This window comes from Gracilinanus agilis, chromosome 3 (genome assembly GCF_016433145.1).
Source record: "Gracilinanus agilis isolate LMUSP501 chromosome 3, AgileGrace, whole genome shotgun sequence".
In the NCBI taxonomy this organism is placed as follows: domain Eukaryota; kingdom Metazoa; phylum Chordata; class Mammalia; order Didelphimorphia; family Didelphidae; genus Gracilinanus; species Gracilinanus agilis.
This window is the reverse complement of record NC_058132.1, coordinates 578,158,445-578,162,952: the sequence shown is the minus strand read 5'-3', so window position 1 is coordinate 578,162,952 and position 4,508 is coordinate 578,158,445.

Genomic DNA, 4,508 nt, shown 5'->3' with positions numbered 1-4,508 from the left:
AACATAAGCGTGTGTGTGTGTGTGTGTGTGTGTAATATTTGTTTTTTTTGTGGGTGATTCCATTGTTCCCTGTTCCCTGTTCTTTACTTTGCTGTTCTCTGCTAATGAAATATTAGGCTACTTAATTTCAGGTTTCTGCTTGGTTTGTTGAGACTACAGTGAATGGAGACCCAAGTCCAGCATTAGCTAATCCAATCCAACAAGCATTTATCGAGTGCCAACTATATGTTAGAACTCTACTGTATATAAAGAGAAAATAAACAAATTGTCTCTTCTCTTAAAGAGATGACATACTACTTGAGGGATGGGTTACATGGGAATAAAACCATGTAAATGAGATTAATATTACAGTTATGCTATATTTAGGAGGAGAGGAGAGAATTATAATAACTAAGAGGATAAAGAAAGAGCATAAGTCAGCGACTGGGGAATTGAAACTTGGGGAAGATAGAAATTCTGGTAGGTGGAGGTGAGGGAAGGGGAGATAGCCCAGGCAAAGGCATGAAGATCAGACATCAAGGGCTCCATTCAGAGAACAATATGCTTTGGTCATTTTGACTGGAAGGTAGAGTGTATAAAAAAGACCAATAGGAAATAACTTTTAAAGATAGACTGGAGCCAAATAAGTCTGTATTTTATATTTGACTCTAGAGGGAAAGCTAATGAATTCTGATTTAGACATATTGGTGGCACAGGGGATAGATCACTGGGTCTGAGTTCAGATGTGACCTCAGACTTCCTGTCTCTGTTGTATAATCCTGAGCAAGTCATTTAACCTCTATTTGCCTCAGTTTCCTCATCTATAAAATGGGGACAATAAAAGCACCTATCTCCCTGCGTGGTTGTGAGGATGAAATAAGACAAAAATTTTTGAGTGCTTAGCACAATGCTTGGCACATAGTAAATGTATATAAATGCTAGATATTAGTAGTAGTATATGTTAAATTTGAAATGTTAATCATGCATCAGGTTTGAAATGTCTAATAGGCAATTAGTACATTTGATTCAATTGATCATTTTCTCCTGATGTATAGATACTGTCTTATCCTGGCTACTGTGACAATTCTTCATCCTGGTTCTCTTCCTATCTGCCTAACTGCTATTTCTCACTGTCCTTTGCTGGCTCATCATCTAACTCATGTACCCTGACTATTTTTTCATCATGGCTCTGTCTGTTCCTCTTCTCTTCCTTCTCTCTCTCTTTGACTTCATCAGCTCTTATGAGTTTAACTATCTTCTGTATGTATATGGACATCCAGATGTGGATATCCAGCCCCACTCTAAGTCATCACGCCTTTATTAAATGCTTGCTTCATAACAGCCATTTAAAATTTTTTCTTTAGTGATTGGTTGATTGAATAAAATGTCAAAGCTTATTTCAAATATTTACTATATGCCAAGAACTTTATCAAGTTCCTGGATTACAAATAGAAAAGCATAGCAATCCTTGCTCTTAAGGAAATCACAATCTAATAGGGAGATGAAGGAATTTGTGAAGGAATAAGCATTTATATAGTGCCTACTATGTGCCAAGCACCACTAAGTGCTTTGCAAATATTTCACTTAATCTTCACAACAACCTTGGGAGGTAAGTGGTTTAATTTAATTGATTGATGTGATATGACCCCCTCTCTATATCACATTGACTATAGTGTCAAAATTAGAGTGGAAGACAAGTAAAGTAAAAAAAGGAAGTAATGACCTGAGGAAGTACTAGGGATCTCAGTGAGGTTGAAAAATGGTTTAAGAAGGATCAATGATAGGAAGAGATGAAATGAAAAGAGATTTTGTATGCTTCCTAGCTGTGTGACCCTGGATAAGCCATTTAACCCCAATTATTTAGCTCTTCACCCTTGAAAGTGATACTTAATATCAATTCTAAGCCACAAAATAGGGATTTAAAAATAAGAAAAGAGATTATGGTCAGATGTAGGAATGTCAGTTTTATATTAGGGAAGAGGAACACTTGCAGATAATTCTTAGATTCAATATGTGAAATTTAGCTATCATTTTACATATTAAAAAGTGTTTCCTTATCCCCTTGTTAGTGCCCTCTTTTTCATACTTTGTATTTATTTTCTTTAAATATGACTCTCTTGCTGGAATTAATAAACTCCGGAGAGTAGAAATTGTTTCATTACTTGTATCCTTAGTTCCTATTCATTTCCTGACACTTAGTAGGCAATTAATAAGTGCTTCTCATCAATTGATAATTTGATGATAGTTATCATGTTCTCCTTAGACTAGTTGAATTGTTTCAATATTGGTTTTCTGCTAGCTACCATATTGAAAGAGTGCCAACAGGAATTCTAGCCTGGTCCAAAACGTGTAAGCTTATAAGGTAAAGTGAAAAGTGTCTCTTGTCCAAGAATTACACATATATTGTCATGCTGGTAACTGCTTGAATCAGTCCTGAAGAAGATGACACAACTCAGGTTTTCTAAGCAATAATCACACACCCAAAGATCTATCCTATGGGATTGCTTCAGGTTATGAGTTCAGTCTGGGAGGTAAGCATTCAAGGTTGACCTCAGCATCAGGGGCACCCACAGTTAAATGGGAAATGGATAGATGCTTCTACTATCTAAAAGTTACATTGAAAGCATGGTAAGAGCAATGTGATTTGTTTGTTCGACTTGCTTTCAATGATATTTGAAGCAGTGGGCTTTATATTGGAGCTTACTTCACAACAGCACAGCGGGAATTTAAGCACTAAGTGAAACACTTGGGTGAAGCATTTGTTGATAGCTTTTCTTCCCCTATGTTTGTCCTCTCAATAGAACAAAAACTCTTCCTCCAGAATAGTGGCAACATTTGAGAGCTAACATAAAATCAGAATGGGACGGTGGTGGAAAATGGCTCAGTACTAAATGAATCAGCTACCTGCAAGCAATCAATACATCATTGGATTTTTTAAAAGGAAATTCATGATTGAATGAATTTCTTTCTGTCTCTTTTATTCCTTCCTTCCTTCCTTCCTTCCTTCCTTCCTTCCTTCCTTCCCTTTCCCCCTTTCTTCTTTCCTTCCCCCTGTTTTCTTCCTCTTTTCCCCTTCCTTCCCTCCTCTTTCCTCTCTCCCTTCCTTTCAATAAGACAGATCTTCAAAGAAAGAGCTCAATTCCAGATCCATAGCAAGGGTTCAACTCATATTGAAACCAGAATCCATAGAGGTAAAGCAGGAGAAGCCAGAGAATAAAACAAATAAATCACCAAACAATGTAAACAACTTAAAAGCCTTTGGCAGATTGTCAATGTGGAACTGATTAAACTTCCATCTGAGGCTACTTGAGAGAACAGCACATTGACTTTCCATAGGACATGCCATGGAACCCACAGAACCCAGAGAAAAGCCATCCTACCTACTTTCTAATGCCCTGTGCAATCAAGTAAATGACACATTCTTTGATTGTCCCCAAGATGGCTTTGAGCTAGCATTCTCTATTTCTTTAATATGCATTGCAGTGTGATCCCATCCCCAGTTGGATCTTCAGCTAGGAATAAACAACTTCAGGAGATCTGGTAGATTATATAAGCTGTAAATCTTGTAATGATTTCTAATTAAATGTTGTGAGTAACAAGGAATGCATAATTTATTTTGATTTGTTTCAGTTTATTTTTAGGAAAATTTCTTGAGTAAGAGGACAATGTTTCAATGGAAAAATTGCTTCCTGTTTATTCATCCCCTACTATTGTCCAGTAGTCTGAGGTTAATTGAATCCTCTGTTTCTGAATACCATCCTGAGTCTTGGCATATGGATGATAAAATAATTTCAGGATTGGGATGAATTCTACTACAAATCAACATGCTTTTAGCTCACCAGTTATTATTCAGGTCTGATTTCATAAAAGATTGAACAGGAGAATGATGGGGATGATGCTGGAATTCTTTCTTTTCAGGAGTGACTTTCCTATGACTTTCGTTTTTTGGTCTTCTTAGGGGAAGCTGAAAATTGAGGCAGCAAGAAATAGAAGGCACATTGCACATTAAAACAACAACAACAACAATGACTGAATGGAAAGACCCTAGACTGGCAATTGGATCTATATTTTATTTGATTTTAACCAGAATTTGGTATTTTATTTTTTTATTTATAAGTTTTATTGTTGTCTTTTGTTTTTTACATGAAAGTCATTTTCAGATATCCATCCTCAGCTCTATTTGTTGTGAAACTTTTAACAAAGGAAAACAGTAAAGTGAAATCAATGAATTCAACAATTACATCTGAGAAAACACGTGATCTTTTTCAACTGGGATCTCCACCTCCACTTCTGTCTCATTCTTCATGTTTCATTCTTTATACTCTAAAAAAAATATTGGCCATTATATTTCATCTGAGATGGCCATCATGGAATGAGAACTGACCATGACACCATGAAGATCTGTATTATAGTCATACCTCTGACACATAATAGTTATGTGTTCTTGGGTGAACCACTTAACCTTTTAGTTCTCTCTGTAGGTCTCTAAAAAAAAGTTTCAGAAGAAATGCCAGCCTATATTGGGAAGG